Source organism: Bombus huntii, chromosome 17 (genome assembly GCF_024542735.1).
Source record: "Bombus huntii isolate Logan2020A chromosome 17, iyBomHunt1.1, whole genome shotgun sequence".
Lineage (NCBI taxonomy): Eukaryota > Metazoa > Arthropoda > Insecta > Hymenoptera > Apidae > Bombus > Bombus huntii.
This window is the reverse complement of record NC_066254.1, coordinates 5,915,841-5,935,063: the sequence shown is the minus strand read 5'-3', so window position 1 is coordinate 5,935,063 and position 19,223 is coordinate 5,915,841. Positions and strand designations below refer to the sequence as shown.

The window sequence follows — 19,223 nt, the reverse complement described above, 5'->3', positions numbered from 1 at the left end:
GCATATTGAAGGTTTTTCTAGTGTTGCCAGCATCTGCGGAATCTACGTGCTTTGGACAATTTTCAATATCATGTTTTTATTTCTTAATATCTGTAAAAATGTGTGTTTTTGCTAATTCTATTGTACTTACAACACTTTCTAATTATGTCACGTTTGGTTTCGATGGTTAGAACGCTATTAGTTTCATACTAAATTCTTACAATCAGAATTCACTCAATCGAATGAAGGGGAGAATCTATCAATTCATTATTAATGATCAACTCATGACTTACAGTTGGGATCTAAAAATGTCACAATTGGAACTTTGTCTACTCGTTTGAATAGCCTCAACGGTCACTGTCCACATCCTAATGTTTAAATAATTAAGGTTGAAACAAATATTTAAATAAATAAATGTTGAATACGATTTTTGAAAATATGCACTTTCATCCAACATATATAAAATACGTACAAACGTATTGGATAAAAGTCCAGAATTTTTTAGTAAGAAAGAGCAAGACCAGATTTAGAATTGGTCATACTAACCTGACACGCTCTCGTCTTATAACTGAAAATGAACCACACAAGTGTAAACACTGTAGCTGTATTTTGTCTGCAGATCATCTTCATAAATCGTAGTAACTTTCCCCAACACAAAACAAAGTTTGATCTTCCAGATGATATTCAAACATGCCTAACTAAATCTCCTTCACTTTCTCAAGGATATTAGTTTGTATCAGCAATTATGACATTGTAGGCTATTAACTTAATTGTAACATACACTATATCCTATTAATTTAAGTTTAGGTTAATTGTACTGCATCTTGCTGTCATTGTATATCGTTGTACTGTATGTGATTTATGTTCAAAATGTATTGATATATATATGCTATTAAGTGAGTTTGTAACTTGTTTTATTATATTTTACATTTTGTTCTTTTTTTGTATATTCTTGTTATGAATCTTATTAATTATGCGACCCTAAATAAAATAAATAATAAGACATCCGTTACTGGGAAATATCATTTCCCGATAATAAAACGTTCCGATAATAAAACGTTCGGATATTAATGTTTGGACGAGGGCGCTCTACTGTAGTTTGAACAATTTTTAAATGTACATAATTCGTGTACATTACCTAGTGTTTTTTTCATGAAACTTAATGGTAAAGCTGATAGATAAAAATATTTTCATCGTTTTCAATACTACAAAATGCGTTTAAATGTGATATTTTATTCGAAGGAGTAAATATCGTAATATAAAAGATCCGTTACTTAAAATTATATTTGCGCAATTTTAAACATAAATAAAATTTATATTAAAAATTCCATTACAGTCTATTGATATAATTTCAACTGTTTTACTCGATGCACGAAAAATTGGCATTTTCATTAACAGAGTATAAATAAGGATACCAATGGCTTAATATGAAATAGCAAATGTTTTAATACCGAGTCGGTTATAAAACTGACTTTAATTCTTTACTATTAATAATAATAAATAATAAAACTGATCCAAAATATTGATAATACGAGAGAATAGTAAAAATAGATGTACTGAAATTGAAAGCTGCGCTTAACTTTATGTAACATATCTGCAGGCATTTATCGAGCTTAAAGTGTGCGAAATACACGAGTTTTTTATGCGTATTAGCGTATTACAAGTATTATTTGCCAATGTCGATCAACTATTAATCTGCTTAAAATTGGACATCTTTATAAGGAAAATAATTTGTGTACAAAACGTTGATGACACTTTATTTTTCTAGTTATAAATAATTGAATTTTTCCATGGAAATACTATCGATGAACCAGCTGATCAATTTTACTCTCTGTTTCACCCATGTTTCGTGTTTCTAACTCTGAAGATACAGAACAAAGGACGATAGTAATTCACTGACTTAGGGCAACTATTCGCCACATGTATTTCTAGTGTAAAATGATGTTTACAATTTGAAAAATGATGTTTAAATAATATCTTTTTACATAAACTTTCTTCGTTGTTTCGATGTCTCGAATCGATTCTAGAAATGTCTTTTCACATATTTTGTGACATCCTGTAGTGTCAACTGCAAACGTGCAAACAGCAAGCTGACATATTACTGCTGGGGAATGACACGAAGATTTATGCGATGGAAAGTGTAATGAAGAGGGTGATGTTGAATGTTCTGTATAGCTAAAGTACTATTCATACTCAGAGATATGTATGTAAAAGAATCCTTATTCATCTATTTGACCAAGAGAGTAGAAATATTTTAATAATTGAATCACATAACTCAATATTTTTACATGTAGAATGCACTTTGCAACTGCGCCAATGCATAAGAACACATACAAGCCACGCAGAAATCTACAACATACAACGCAACGGTTAATTGCGCGAGACACGCTGTATGTGTATATTACAACAATTCATAGTTTATTCGTAAATTTGTAGATACGGCAGTAACAGCTGACATTGATTGTAGTGTCTCTTATGTTATTCATCATTTGTTATTAAAAGTAATTAAATTGGGTTTGCGTAAATGTGATAATAGAGTGAATTCAGGTTGGCAAATTGTAACCAGCAATTGTGTGTAATTACGTGTACGAGAGGACAAGGATTCTAATGTGAAAACAGAACGATTACAGTAAATACCAAGTGTAACTGCAGCTAAATGAATCAGTATGTGCGTGTGTATCATGCTATAATTATTTACAATATTTCAATTCTAGTAAAATATGAAACTTCTTCTCTTGGCAAATATTCCTATAAAATTAATATAAATTCGTCAAATTCGATAATGTACATATTTAAAAGCGATAGTTTGCGAATCACAGTGATGCAAGTAAAAATTTTCAGAGTATCATGTTCATATTCATCATTCAGAGTTTCAACTTTTAATAGTATCATCCCTTTAACGTTATGGCCAACTGACAATAAGTTGTAACCTCACTCCTTGTAACGGTAAAAGCAAAACAGCATTTTATTTCAACTTATTATATGTGCGAACACATTTTGAAAAATTGTAAGGTGGTTTTTAGCCATTTATGTTAGTCGATTGAAGTTTGTTAGTAAACATGGTGTGATACTATGGGAATAATAATAACAATAATCAGTGGTAATACAAATAATTGCAATACAAAAATAGAATATTAAAGTGACAGACATAGTTAAGCGAAGTGACAGACCTGACAGTTTCGTCGCTATTCGCAGCGTTCTGTTTAATGTAAATTATAAAGTAAAGTATCAGTACAAAGAAAATATCAAAACGGATATACAAGTTCATTTAACAAATGTTATAGTGTCAAGTAGACTGTGCTTTATAAATTGCATAACAGTATCACTGTGAAAAATATGGTAGTAAAATTTTATACAAAACATGTAATGTCGTTGAAAAATTTAATAAAGCTGCGACATTTTATTTCTAGAATTAACAATTATAAAATGAAATGCGTCAAATGTGAAAAAATTATTTAGCAAAAATAAATACATTAAAATGAGAATTCTTCGTATATTCCATAACCAACTATTTCCTTTTTACAAAATTAACTTTATTAAAGAAATTGTGCGATGTCGTATACGTGCCACGTCGGTTGCTCCATGTAGATTCTGAAAAATTTGCAGGTAAACCTATTCGTTCATTTGCGTTTAAGAAAAAATTAAGTGGAGAGCTTAACAGAGATTAATAAATTCGATATTGGTGACATTTCGATATAATTTTGTGGCCATTTGTTATGGTTCTTGAATATAGTTTTCCTGTTTCAAAAGACAACAGTTATCCAGCGACTGTATGATCAATCGATCGCAGATTTTACACAACGATTTTTTGTACTCTATGTTACTAGTCGCCGCTGACGAGAATTCACACCATTTCGCAAATTTTATTCAGTTGCCGCTTAGTTATCATTCAACAGTTTCGAGAATATTGTTTGCTGAAAATAAACAGTCAGGCAATGGGAATTGATATAATTTTATAATATAATTGCACAATACTGTTAATATCCTATTGATCAAAGAATACAAGTTGTTCGTTAATTTGTTGGATTCAGTTCGCTACGAAATATGTTGTATAGCTTCCAGTGTTTCAATACTTTGAGCTTCTTTTCTTGGGATATAAAGTTATATACACATAGAAAGTGTATGAGTGAGAAAACTCATTTGTAGTTTCTTGACCACGGATTCAGAAGAATCGAAGGCAGAAGATGCGACGAGAGGCAGATAGTTTTCAGTTGCCGCGGCTATATAGAAGAAACGAATTTTTTTCGCAACGGAAATTCGTCGGATAGGACAAGTGGTTATAAACATGGTATGCCAGAGCGATACTTTTAAATTCACTCTCGTTTTAATAGCAGAACCTCGCGGCAATCAGCCATGGACTTATGGAAATCGTAGACGGCACCAGCTGAGGTTCTCGCGTCAGAACCGTCGACAGCGAATGTGTTAATGTAATTAGAATTGTAAATTTATTTGCACAGCGTAGAAATTTGTGAACTTTTTGTTTTCGGAGCAGCTTTCAAACATTGATATTATGCAAATTCTCTGACCTTCAACAAGTCCAGTTTTATAATACGTTCTAGAAAAATGAAGCAACGTAACAAGGAGCATAAAGTGTTTGCGTTGATTCACAGCGCTATCCTATTACCAATGATTTGATTCTAATAAAGGCACGTCTGCATGGTGGAAAGCACGTATTTAAGTAAAGCGTAGCAGTGTGACGCGGCAGGTCGGCCAGAAGCGGGAATGTAAACGCTTAAAACGCGTTAAACGGCAAGGGGAAAGAGACTAAAGGATAAAGGGAACGAGCTCTTTCGCACTGCGTTAGCGACACTCTCTTACACAACGTGCGCTCAAAAGCTCTTTCATTCTTATACATGTATGAGCATTGTGCGTCATTACAAAACATTCGCTGATGTATTCATAACCAGTGCTTTCGCTCATATACGACGTATGAAACGCCAAATGCCAGCTGGCGCATCGATTGCATACAAGAAATGACATATTACATTCCTCTTGAGAAATACCATCATCTTCTCCGTTTTTCAATTCTATCAAGCTTTCCATCATTGTTTGGATGGACAAATAACGAAACGCCATTCAAAATATAATATAATCACTTCGACTTCTACATGCACGACAACTAACGAGTTTCAAGAAAAACCAAATTTCATATTGCTTAGAAGAAGCATAGTAGCCATAAGACTCTCTTGACCCGCTCGTGAGAATAACTGTCGGAAAGTAACGCAAATTGAGAAATTAAATTTCGTTGGCGGATACTCGGTAGATGATCCGAACCGCGTTATGATACGTATGGACCGTTCATTTTGCAAGTGGCGTGAGTCCATCTTTTGAAAAAATTGAAAACACGCACATATATATATATATATATATATATATATATATATATATATATATATATATATATATATATATATATATATATATATATATATATACTATACGATACGGCTATTGCCTGACATGCGCGTGTGTCATAAGTAGACTGCCGATCTTTATGCAACTCCATATTTTTGAGAGCGCAATTTAAAAAATTTTAAATGTATTATAAAAAGTATTATATATTGCCCATTCTATATATTTTTTCGTATCACGTGCATTGTGTACAATTTTGCACTTTGAAATTTCTTACAACTGCATAAAAATCGGCAAATGAAATATTTATGTACACACTGTTACAGTAAACAAATAATTATCGAAATGAAATAATAGTATTTTGTTCTGGCTGCGCTAATAATAAAAAATAGAATTCTATTTGTAAATAACAATTAATTTCACTATATTAAGTAGTGTGTTTATACTTGCCAAATAACAAACAATTTACTTTGGTTTTTCATTTCAACTCTTAAATAACAAATGACTCTCTAAATAATTATTTGAACAAAAATTTATCAAGTGTGAACGTTATCTAATAGAAAGTTAATAATATCATGCCAGGAAAATGATCGATTGCTGGCCGTGGAGAAAGACATATGCAGGAAACAGAAAATTCAGCGAGATTCTTTTAATCGATATTGCATATTGAATCTTTTAACATTAATCGTATTTCGATGATATTCGCGCTAATTACCAACTTTAATGTACAATTATTGTGTGATGTATAGTCATAAACCGCGAAGTATTAAAACTTTATTTCGACGTGTTCATTTCGTTTGCAGACGGTTAATAAATATATGAGCCAATTATTGCCACTAAATCAATGACATGCAATTTCTGTTCTTGACTGTAGAAAGCTCTTCTTACGTAGGAATGTATTTACGGCAATTTCCATTTTATAATTGTCTTATGTTTTACACGAAGGTTTATTTCCCAACCGCTATCTTGTTTACTCATGAAAAAGCCATTTATCAAACGACTTCGCCTCTCAGTTACTCGTGTATTATCCATTATTCTTGGCCAGTGTAAATTCCCGATTTACTTCATGAAGCCCGTCCGAATTTCCGCTCGGCGAAAAGCCATTGCTACTACTTTCAGAAGTAGACTATTCGGTATAATACCGTAGCTTCCTTGAATTGTTATTGCAATCGTCCAAGTTTTCAAAATCGCAATGGCCCTGAAGCAACCTTCTTCCGCACAGCTCTGCAGCACTTTCTAACCCACTAATGGCACTTTTGGAGAAACTGCGATCGATGGTTCTGCCCAGCAGAACGGCCATACGGTAAAACTACATACGGAATGGCCTACAGTTTCTTCGAAAGTATGCTCTGTTCGAGACGTGATCACGTATAATTAATTTCGCGATTAAATGTTATAAGAATGTCATGAATATCAATTAGATCTATCCTTATTCTTTTAGTCTGAACGTTTGGAAACTTTGCTACCTAATGCTCATATTTTATTTTGCTTTAAGTATTTGTAGCGTAAATCAACTTTCTTACACCTTGACCCGTTAAAAATTAACGTGCTGAAATTAACTATAACAACTAAGAAATAGTACGAATAATGTTAAATAATGAAAAAATTATGAGTGCCTATGACGATAAAAAGGCTTGATCCAAAAGAGTCAATTATGTTAAACATTTTCATAATTGAAAAACGCGACCATAGTATGCGGGCCAAAATTCACAATGTCAAATTGCTGTAATGCTGTATGTGCTGTAATAATATCCTATATTTGATGAGTAAAGCAGTAGATTAATTAAAAATCTACAAACTGAAATTCCTTTCTTCCATTATTATTTAGTTTAATACAGCGTGATCGGTATCTCCAATTTTTCCAAACTTCAATAGCGTAGAAGTTCGTAGAAGACAAAATATTTTCGACAACCCATGTGTTTAGATAATAGAGGCTACTCCCCACTAGCTACTGCTATGAGACTCTATGATAGAAATTAACACAGGATAATTAAGGTGAAGCAATAATTTCGACGCAGATTCTCTAAAATTTCTGTATAATTTCAGAATATACATTCGTATAACTGAAAATAATTAAGTTAAGTGAACGTAATTTGGATAATAGAAACTCAGCTATCGACGGTAAAGAAAAACTAGTTCGTATAAAGGAGTTTCCGATAAGCGAGCATGTACTTTATATAGAAACGAGCTATTTAAATAAACAAAATATCGCGAGAAAAGAGTAGCAAACAACTACGAGTACTTTTAATTCCACTTTAAAACTAGCTGAACCAAACAATGGAGCTAAATGTAAATCTAACCATGCCACATGCTGAATTTGTTTAGTGTTGTGATTATGCAGAAAAGAGCAGATTTTGACGATCTTGAAATATATTGTCAACAGTGTGAACGATTTTTTCCTACACCGCCACTCGGTCTTAGCACCTAAGATATTCGCAAAAAGCTTCGATACAATTTGTGTTACGATTGCACTACATTGGGAAACCGGCGGTAGCGCTTTAAAAACTTTAAGGGAGGATATAATCCAACCTAAAACCATTTTTAACAATCTGTAAATAGAACAAAAAATGCACGAATGGCCTTAGTTTTTGAGTTATACACAGAATATGTTTGGTGGTACAGTAGTTTCGTACTCATATAGAACACATAGTCTCGAATTTGAAGATATAATGAGAAAATACTTAAGAAAAATAAAATACGTTCCACTTTTTATAATATCGTGACGAGATGGCCTTAGTCGGATTATCGAGGTTCAAACGACCAAAATAATACCAAACATGACTATATTTGACCCACAATTTTTAATTGAGCTACACACATATGTAATAAGTGATTGAGGATAAGAAACGACCTAATTCTACAGTATCTTATTACATTCTATCTATTCTGTCTCGCTCGCACTGCCTACTTGTCGCTCTTGCCCTTGATGCACCCACGGCACAGTGAACAGCAGTCGGATAACGTGGGCCAATTCTTGGAAAGTCGCATTTCCGGATATACGACCAAGCACGCCCCCGATTGGCGGCCATATATCCGGACACTACGTACGCCCGTGAATGTATGTAAAGATGATTAACATTACTGAGCCAAGTTTAGATCGATCGCTATATAAAAATGTGGCCACCTATCTACCAGAACAAAGCGAAAATGGAAACTAAATTTAATTCGAGTCACAAAGTGTCCTCTTTTCTATACAATTAACGAAATAAGTTTTTCTTAATAAATGGTCCGTGTGTATTTCAGTAATTTAAAAATATTTCATACACAGAAACGATGCAATGTTAACCGAAAATAAAATAATCAGAATGACATCACGTTATGGTAATTTAATTGAATTTGGAAAATAACGTTAAGGAATAATTTGTTTAATTGCTTTTAGATTATTTAACTAGTAGCTTGGATTCACTGGATATCACTCATAAGAGTAAAGTGAATTACATATGTAGAATAGCACCCGCCAGTATGCTCTCTGCAAAGTTAATACGATTACCGCGTGAAAAATTGCTTAATAAATTTAATGTAATTTGAGAAAGAATTTCGGACTGTGTAGAAAGGTTTCACATGTATATGTATAATGCATAGTATAAAAACTAATATCAAGGTGCAGATGTTATACCGTAATCATTTGTTTCCGACATACAGGGTCGCTTCAAAGTAATTGAATTTTCGATCCACGTTTGGTAAAGCTGTTTATACAGGTTGATCGATACTTGTCGTTTAGTAATGCTTTTTTAAATATCTTCTATATTTGTAGGTTCTACAATTTGTAGGTATTTGTAGGATAAATATTTTAAGACCCACCTGCATACAGGGTCATTTTCAAAACCAGTAATTTTAAGTAATTTTCCCAAACATTTAGATTTACTTAAAAAATTATGACGACGTGTGGCAACTAAAAGCTACCGGACGACATTCTAGAAACTTGGAAGACTATCCAAGAATTTTTGGGGATCTTTTAAAACACAAAAGCCTTAAAAAAACTGCGTGCACTTAAACGCCCTAGTATGCAGACGACATCAGTAAAAATAAGATTGCAGCCCTTCGCCTTGAGGTTAATATTAGAAAATGCGCTATTTTGAAGTAGTCGCACGAACTCGCGAGGGAGAAGATTTTTCCTCGAGCCAGTATCGTGCAGTATAATATCAAAAATTGTACAGGGTAACGAGACTACTCTTACCCTGGTCATTGGGTAAACTGTTTAATGTCCCTGCCGTGCGAGCTACTTGCTGCAATATACATATATACATATACTTATAATAAGATTCACTGCGATAGTTTCAACACGATTAAATAATTATTAATCATTATGATTCCACGAAACTTCAAAAATAATATATGGAAATACATTATAAAATCTTTGTTATCGTTTGTGCTTTATATTAAAATCTACACGAAACAACGTAAATATAGCTCAAGATGGATGCTTTCGTGATGGATAGTTTAAGAGAATTGTTATAAATTTAAAAAAAAAAGTAAAGCAGATGTTGCAAATAAATACATTGTGAATAGTAGCTTTGCTGGAAACCTAGCCTAAATGAAATGAAGATATACTATGGTCCATTAATGGTGCTTTTGAGAGAACTCAAGCTACGGTTCTCGTAATGGGGCTTTCGAAAATGCTTTCACGGTAAACCCATGAAACAGTGTTTCGCTATTCGTCCATTAAGTACATTGCATTTGAAGTACATATACGTGTATACCTTCTTCGATCGCATCTTTCCCAAATTTTCATAAATCGCTTAAAGAAACGATTTAATCTTACAAGACCATTGTGCATATCATATTCTCGCATTTAGAAACAAACGTAGCATATTTTTCAACTAGTAGCAAATTTTAATAATTCGTCAAAAAATATAACTAGCTATTAACGTTCTGTCTATAGATCGTTATATGAATAACAAAATTTCATACAACAGTTGAAATAATCGTAAAATTGTTAAAAATGCGTATTGATATTTTAGAATATCTAATAATGTTATACCAACTCGAAAGAAAATTTAATATTCGAAAAGTTCTAGTACAAGTAAAATATTTTACTACTGATATTCTACATAGGTTTGCTACTGCATCGTAATATTCAAAATTACTACCGGCTATCTAAAAAAAGTGATAGAGGATTTCTTGAATCGAATATATCAATTTCTATAGACGCTGAACGTTGTACTATGCATATGCGCCGGATTTTACACAGGATGTTCATTTGGAAAATTTACGTCCAACTATCTCGAAAACCACGCAGTTTAGGAAAAAAATGTTTGAGACAAAAGTTTCGAGAAGGAAGCGCAACCGTGCTGCTCGTTATTAATTTTTTAGCCTTTTTAAAGTCATTCAAGGGTCAACTTGGTCTTTTAAAATGGAGATCATATTTTTCCTTTACAGCCTCTTACTCTGCGAGAGAAGAGAAAAAACTTGTATAGAAAACATTTCTTTATCGCACTTCATCTTAAAAGGGTATTTGTTCAGATAAACATTTATCTCAGTTTTTGTTATTTCCAAAGCAGCGGAAGAGATTAAAGTGTACAATCACTAACAATTCGACTTTTTCACGAGACCTTTTAAATACACAAATAACGAAGCATTATAAAATGTTTTCAAAATCTTGGTAATTTTAGGAAAAGTGAGGACATTCTAAACACATTTATTCCGATGTTTTGTGTATCAAAAAAGTTGTACAGATAAAAGTTGAACAAATATCATTTTAAGACAAAGTCCGATAAAGGTCTTTCTTATAAAACTTTTTCTTTTTTCCCGAAGAATGAGAAAAAAGTGTGGTTTCCATTTGTCCTACAAATTACCTTGAAATGGGCTGAAAAGTGAGAGACAAGTTGCATTGTTTTTATTTCAAAAAAATTTTTTTTAAATGCGTAGTTCTCGAGATAATTGGACATTTTCAAATGAACACCCTGTATACAAATGTTTACCAGAATATGAAGTAGTTTCCAATCTAATAGTAGATTATAACGGTAGATTATTATCTGCTTGATTTGCGGCCAATTGTCACGCGCGTGACGTAATTTGTTGTGAATTGTATTTCATTGGAAGAATCTATGATAGACATCTATAAATAATCCTTGATAATAATTTCGTGGAAATGAAAATATAATATTTTGATTAACGAATGATCCATCAAATGTCTTAGATAAAATCAGTTTCTGTCAAGTATCTAATTCGGTTTCACAAAATAATATAGAAATATTACAATAAAATTGTCTCTCATTACTATAACGTAACTACACTCGAAGGCCTGATTTTTGCGTGTATTTATACATGGAATTATATTTCGCTTCGTACATTGTACTATTTGAAAATTTAGTTTTCTTCCAAAACGGATACTTAAATAAAAAGAATTTGTTGTATAGTTTCGATCTTTGTCAAACAATTTTTCTTTTGTATCATGTAGAAATATATATATATATATATATATATATATATATATATATATATATATATATATATATATATATATGTGCATTTCTATACTAATATTTCGTACCAGTCATCGATTGTTTCTCAATTATCAAATTATCCAGCAATTTCTTAATCTTTGACTTATAACTTTTGTTTAACGTTATACGGGTGAAAAATGAGACTACAGTTCCGATAAAGTCGGTCTTTTAAAAAAATTGCCCTATTTGATAAATATATACCATACAGCATATGATACAATACCAGTATTGACATAATCGCCGCAGTAAGCGCACTTTGGCATGCAATGACATCGCTATTTTCCGGTTTTGGCCCATTAAACTCCATTGACGGTGCGCGTTTGAATTTTCATACGGTCCATATCGTCATGCGAATTAACCATATTACACGGGTCAATCACACAGCTATTTTCATAGTCGCTGAATTAATGTATCCACAAACACGTTTGATGTATTGTGATATGTCGCAAATAGACCCATTTATCGCTTAGGTAGCTGAATCGTTGCAACTGATCGTGCTAATCAATTGGAACCAATTGATTTCCATGGAATAATTAGTACAAAGGAATAGTTTCGATGAATCATTCTCTCTAAGAATCCTATTACTTTGTTATTAACTGCCAACAATGAAACAGTAATTACCCAGTAACAATCATCATTGTGTATTACGTACGTAAAAATACGCACAAGCATCTTCATACAAACCAGATAATTTGCATATTTGAATTTTTAATCTTTCTTTTAATTCGTAATTTGTAATCTTCGTCGATATGGGTATTTTCAGCTACTAAAACTGTCAAAGAATGCAACGCGGTGTCTTTATGATACAGCGAAGCAGACACCTGGTAAAGATTCGTCTTGTCAGACATCGATCACTGTTCATTTGCTTGCTAGAAAAGTATTATAAAGTCATATCCCGAAGGATCTTTGAGCTGGCGGGACCGCCCTGTTGTCAAACCACTGCCCACCCTGAGACTAACTTCTTTACCTCCGCACAAGGGGAATACGTCGCCATAGACCCGCTGGACGAAGGTCACCGCAAAGTTGGTCGACTGCACATGTCGATGTTAGCAAGACAGATAAGATGGCAGAACTTTCGACCGATTATCTTGATTAATATCTTGAGTCGACTGTGCGTGTGTTTCGATTCGTATGCTGTTTATAATCTTTATAAACGAAGCGTCATCAAACGAACTTAAGAACACAATTTATTAAAATCTCGAAAGTAGTGGGCATTGCTTGCAAAATGACAATAATTTTGGGCGAAAGAGTGGGAAATGCTTAATTTCTCATGTCGTTACAAATTATTATGAATTTTTTACTTTAGGTTATTTCAATGACATGTCTGAAATTCATGTTTTATTAGCTACAATAGTACGATGATAAAAATATGTTACTGCTATTGGAAAATCGTCGATGACCTTGAAAATTCGGAAAAAAATGGCTCTGGGGGTAGAACACGAATCAAAATAATATGTATTAATCCAAATAACTTTTGACTCGTACATTTTTCTGTATCTGCAGAAGTAACGATGATATTAAACGCGGATACGATAAACGAAACGTCTGTATATAGATGTGGTTCGAATCGAAATTACGAGTGGCACGTGATTCGATTCATTTCATTACTCTTACCCATCATTTCGTCGAGGAGAAACGACCATATTATTTCAAAAAACTGGGATAACTAGGTGCATTCGTGCTATTTTTAATCTGTTACTCCATCTGAACCAATAACTTTTTAATGTGTATAAAATATTCCCATAACGAATAATGAACTGCACCGTTTAATACAATAATATTATATTTTTATTTTTTGTAGTATTTAATAATAAATTAACAATAAATTGTACAAATCCATTGAAAGAAACGCAAGTGTTCCTCACCTAATCTTAACGCCCCTATCTACTAACGTCTTGTCTACGTTTTATAATTGCTATACGAAATATTTTCATTATTAGTGGATTTATCAGAATTTGTTCTAGTGCTTGTCATAAATGATGTTATTTCTAAGAACCTGCAAACTAACGATGTTTGATATTTTCTATCTTTTATTAAAGTAGATTTTTCACCGTATTTTCAACTTTTGCGTGTATGACTACATAATAACAGGAAAATGAGAACATTTACGCGAACAGCAACTGTGCTCAAACTGAAAGATATGCGCTATTCCTTTTAATGTTACATCTTCGTAAATTTTCTCGTGTTACTGTACGGTCGTTGTACCTCATGGAATGTTTGTAAACATTTATTATTGATACCTCTACCCCATTCAGAGAGTACACAAGATATTAATATTCCCGTGTTATCTTCTGCATAACGTGCACGTGGACAATGCACGAAGAATAACACGTAGCATCATGAGTTAGAGTAACGAGGAAAAGTTTGAAATGCTCTTGATTTACGCTGTAACCGTGTTCTATAATACAACGGCTAGTGAATCGTAGTCGATATTATTGGCATTTTTATTCGAAAAGAATAGCGCACTTTACCGATTTCAATGAACTTGAAATATGTTATCGAAATATGTTAACGTCCTGAGAAAACTTCGATCAAATTTAATTTATTTGATTTAACAATTAACTTTTAGCTTTTTAGCGTGTGTAAAATATTCCGTACGCACAACTAATATACGGGACAATTTTTAAGCAGATGAGTTTCTATGAATGAAATAGCTACATATTCTTTGTACTAAAAGTTAAATTATTTTCCGCAGTAAGAAATATTAAATTAGAAGAAGGTTCGATTTCAGAACAAACACGACATAAACAATAACCATCGTTGCTCGACGATCAAACATTGGAGCGGATACAATTCAAATGCAAGGCTGTTTCTCAGCTTCTACAAAACGGGTCGAGATGAAACATATCCAATTTTCTTTCCAAGACACTACGCTATATAACGGAGAAACCCCGATTGAAATTTGTTCAGTAGTTTTTACGTGATGCGAGTACGAACAGACAAACAAGCAGACAAGTAACATTTTTTTAAGTTAAAATTAGTTTTTTGGATTCCATGGCTGATGAGTTATTCCTGGATATCCGCTTTATTTCTTGTTTATTCGATGTACAGATACAACCCTTCTACTCTTTCTATAATTCTGGCATACAAGTGACTGTATTTTTTACCTAAATTTAACTCATTGGTGCTAGTCATCTTTAATATAAATAAAAAAAAAAATAAATGGGTCAAATCCGTAGATTGGATTAGATTAATGGGTTAGATGTATATCTACTGATTTTAATTATTACTATGTATGTGACGAACATACGAATAAGACAGTGCAACATTTCATACGTCAATAGATTGCTTGAAAATTTAGTTTCGGCCGGCTGCTACTCTAGCCCAACCTATAATTCGTTCATTTTTCTTTTTTATTCATGTTGAAGTTATTCTCACTTCTAGGAAAACTCTACATCACTAGTGTTAGCTTTCTTAGTCCTCGAAGCCATTCGAATTCTTGCAGTATATAGGTGGTAAGGATTCGCGAATTCAACTTATCAGGAAGTTCGTACTTCTATTTATATGCATTAAAAACAAGTATTTTCAAACTGGAGTGTACCAAAAATCATGGTACAAGCCGAAAGTAGAAGATTCTCGTGCAAAAGTAAATCGAAAATGTGGATTGACAATTTTTGATACAAGGCTACGTTTTCAAGAAAATCGACGTTGAAATTGTATCAAGTACGGATACACTCGAGAGGTAACGACAGTCGATCGAGCCGGTTCCTTTGTGCTCGGGTACTTTGTTCGGTGGTACTCGATTCTCAGTGCAACAGAAGTCAAAAATTAGACTGACAGTTTCGTATACCAATCTGATACCATCAAATTTCAGCATATCAAGAAACGTGACTTCTTAGTTTGAAAACGTGTGCTAATTTATTTGTACGTGTATGAGAGAATGACACAATGTATGGTGACAGTCGTGTTAAAAATATATTTTTTTCCAAAATAAAAAATGCTAACACCACACGGAGTTCCCAAGCGGTCACACGTCCAAGTACTATCCGTGCCTAGCGCTGCTTAAACTTTCGTGATCGGACGAGAACGAGTACATTCAACGCGGTATGAGCGTTAGCTGAGGTATTTTGTTTTATTATTTCATATTATCGCATAGAAAAATATTTACAAAACATACAAATATGTATGAATATAAAAAAGGTATGCAAACTCTTGCCTGGCTTCGTTTTCAAAAAAATGGACTGTAAAGTCAAGTAAAGGGAATTTCATAATTGATTTTCGCGAAAACAAAGAGTAAAACATGTCATTTTACATTTTCAACTTCTTTTCCGCTGCGCGCAGGAAATCATCACACATGTATTTTTGTATTCTTTCAAACGCCATATATATGTATAATACTTCTATATTGACTTTATTTCATAGATTTATTTATAACGATTGAAGCTGGAAAGCGATGATTATTTAATTAGAGCTTAATGTAGTAATGTAATACAACTGAAATAACTAAATTTGTACAATTATTCAACTTCTGAGTGACAACTCACAACTCACTACAATCGACAACTCGCAACTAACCCGCAACTAATGAACAACGACTAACTGACTTTCTCCACCAAGCATCCCCTTATCACCATTTTCGTACTCCCACCACACGCACGTGTTCCGCAGCTGTCAATGACCAGAGATGGTCACGTGCGCCTTTTCCAAGTAACTACTTTTCCGAAGGACCACATGGCCCATTGTAAATTCCACTTTCTATCTACATCGTAATTCGTACTCCTAGCGAGTTTCTTCTTACGATTATTCCACGATGCTACACTATTTACAATACAAAAATAGAATATTTTATTTTATACATCACATTGTGAAAATAAAGATATTTTATTTTTTTATAATACTACTTCATATTTAAAATATTTTTCCTATAAATTTGACCCAGCACTGATCTAACGCAGTGGAAGTGTAGAGCGAAATCGTACTGTCAAAATTAACATATTCGTAAAAAAATTAAAAAATACAAATGAGTTTTAATTATATAAATATCTAACTCATTAGTTTCATCAGTTTCCTGTAAAATACTACTTCGAATCAATTTAAAGTCTCTCACACAAGTAGGAAATGTTTCATGAGTTTAACCACAATTAAGGAAATGTCTTAATCAATATTGAAGTAGACGAGTAATAATAATCTTTCAATGTTTCAAAAGTCATATACATTAAGTAAGAAGATACTTATTTGCTGATAATATTGACACAATTTAAGGAAATAACAATACGTGTCCGATATCGATGATACCGCGCTTTTCAACTTTATTAATTTACCCTGAGTAACAAATTTACGAGGAAGAGTAATGACTCAATGCGCAAATCGAGATTACGAAACGACTGAACAAATGCGACCAACTATCGTCCGACGATACGAACGGTCAACGAATACATTCGTCCACGAACGTGTCACGTAATTTTTAGGGTTGGTTGGTGAAAATAAAATATAGTTGAGTCGTAACACAACAATTAACTTTGTTTTAATCAACCTTTATTGTGAATTCACCAATCACAATGTAACACGCACTGAATTAGCATAAATCACAATTCACTCCAACCACGTTATGTAAGACTTAGTTACAACAATACATTAAGTACGCGACTTATAAGGGTAGAGACCGATATAGATATGTTGACTATTCTAAGGATACAGAATAAGTGAAGTTTTACTGACGATACTGTGTCTGAGGAAAGCTAGGGGTGGGTGTGTCTAAGGACACGGGACTATCAGATTTGTTGATGACAATTTTGGTTAAGGAAGTGAGGGCAGTAGACACCGTCTCCGATTGGATAATAAGACGGTTGGTGGACCAGGAAGGGTTTTAGCCGCCCTCGCGAGAAAGTTGCTAACAGAACATACCAGATGTGGAGAAAACCAACTTTCTAAGCTAACACGTGGTAGACAATAAGCGTAAAGGGAAATCTAAGACAGGAAATACTCGCTTGGTCCGAAGGACCTTAACTATGAAAATGCCAAGGCCCCTGGTGGGCACTTAAGACTATTGAGGGTGCGCGCCAAGAATATGCAGACATCTGGGTGCCATCCTGTCCGTGGTGTGTGGCCTGGTCTCTGATGTGAATTGACGTTACAAACGCTTGTCGATGCTGCTCGCATTTGAAGGACCCGCACTGAGACTGTTTACCAATCGTTCGCTCGTTAAGACGATACTTTCCTCCACGTGTGCTTGGAGATATTGTTCACAGCTGAAGATTTCGCACACGACTGTCCACTGACCGTTACGCCTGATGGAACGATTCTGTCTCCACCAACACTTGCAGCCATGTCCACGCACGCTTGAAGATGTTGACGAACCAAAGAAGGCAGCTGAGAAGACCATCAACCGATCGTTACGACTGACGAAACGATTTTATCTGCACGAGCGCTTGAAGGGCTCTGAGAGATTGAAACGGTTTTTTACTTCACGCTTAACGATTTGAAGGCACGCAGACTGACTCTCTGATCGATGTTCACGATTGAACGACTCGAACGAGACTGCCGATGTCGTGTGAGACTCGAGCGGGCGTCCGACAAGGCCCAAAGCGGAGATTCGCACGCCGATTGCTTTTCAAAAAAATCGCCAATCGGCATAATTCGCTCGCAAGGCGCCGTTTACTGCGTGAATGCGCTCCAAGTGTGGTAGATCCTTAGCGGGAAGCGCGTGATCGATACCTGGACGAGTCTGAGGCTTCGGACCGTCAAAATTCGTCAATTATCCTTCCAAGAAACTCACGTTTACATCACTCTCGTCTGTTGGAACTAGAATGAGGCATAGAAAATTAAAAATAATGCTACGAATCGTTTTAGCGGTTAAAGTACCGTTCTAAAATAACGCATCGACTGCGAAAGGGAGCATTGTAAGTCATCCACGAAACTCCTCGCGCTTTCGTTCCTTTGGACGAAACGATATGTATATCGTTAATGTAGGTGGAATTGTTTATCATCTAGGAACACAGAAGGTAAACATTTGGAAGCGCAAGGTTTGTTGTCTTTGAATTTTCAGCTATAAATATCAACATTACATGAATGGAAGGGACCCTGCTGCCTAGAAATCGATAGTTGGAATATTATATTTAATTGCTAAGGTCTAAGTTAAAAATAATAACTAACCTGAAATAATTTTTAAAAATAGAGTTTCAATCGATAATATCTACCATATCAGCTATTTTTACAAGTTTTTAAGTAGTAGTAAATGTTTTACACGAAAATAAATGTTTTTTTTGCTTTAGAAACATACATTCTTATGTAAGGGATACAAGTAAGCGTTTATATTGTAAATGTCACTAATAAAATTGTAATTTTCATGAAACCATCCATATTCGGTTGCATTACGCATAATTAGCCATATTGAACAGGAATTAAAGCGACGCCTATTTTGACAGTTAATTAATTGCGCCGGGAAGCTCCGATACGGCATGGATTAATACGCTCGTTGGTCAGCAAATTTTGTAAAACTAGTCTTCA

At 33.8% G+C, this 19,223-nt stretch overlaps 1 protein-coding gene and 1 pseudogene across 1 annotated transcript in view; both read right to left on the bottom strand.

Moving 5' to 3' along the window:
* LOC126875174 (lachesin-like) overlaps window positions 1-19,223 on the bottom strand; it is a 549,607-nt gene that overhangs the window by 432,258 nt on the left and 98,126 nt on the right. The gene's annotated exons all lie outside the window — the stretch shown is intronic.
* On the bottom strand, window positions 15,716-15,835 carry LOC126875291 (5S ribosomal RNA; annotated as a pseudogene).